The following is a 637-nucleotide window of genomic DNA, read 5'->3' on the forward strand; positions in this document are numbered from 1 at the left end:
ACCTGTATGTCTTCTTTGGAGAAATGTTTATTTAGACCTTTTGCCCATTGTTTGATTTTTTTTTTTTTTCATATTGAGCTATATGAGCTGTTTTTATGTTTTAGAGGTTAATCCCTTGTGGGTAACTTCATTTGCAAATATTTTCTCCCATTGTGTGGGTTGTCTTTTTGTTTTATTTATGGTTTTCTTTGCTGTGAAGAAGGTTTTGAGCTTAGTTAGGTTCCATTTATTTATTTTTGCTTTCATTTTCATTACTCTAGGAGATGGATTCAAAAAGATACTGCTGCGATTTATGTCACAGAGTCTTCTGCCTATGTTTGTCCCTGGGATAAGTTCTACTTGATCATAGAGTATGATTCTTTTATTTATTTATTTATTTTTTTCAGTGTAAACAATGGCAGACTTTATTTTTTTGGGCTCCCAAATCACTGCAGATGGTGACTGAAGCCGTGAAATTAAAAAATGCTTACTCCTTGGAAGAAAAGTTATGACCAATCTAGAAAGAATTTTAAAAAGCAGAGACATTACTTTGCCAACAAAGGTCCATCTAGCCAAGGCTATGGTTTTCCCAGTAGTTATGTATGGATGTGAGAGTTGGACTATAAGGAAAGCTGAGTGCCAAAGAATTGATGCTTTT

This window comes from Bison bison, unplaced genomic scaffold, assembly GCF_000754665.1.
Source record: "Bison bison bison isolate TAMUID 2011002044 unplaced genomic scaffold, Bison_UMD1.0 scf7180017864284, whole genome shotgun sequence".
NCBI classification, from domain to species: domain Eukaryota; kingdom Metazoa; phylum Chordata; class Mammalia; order Artiodactyla; family Bovidae; genus Bison; species Bison bison.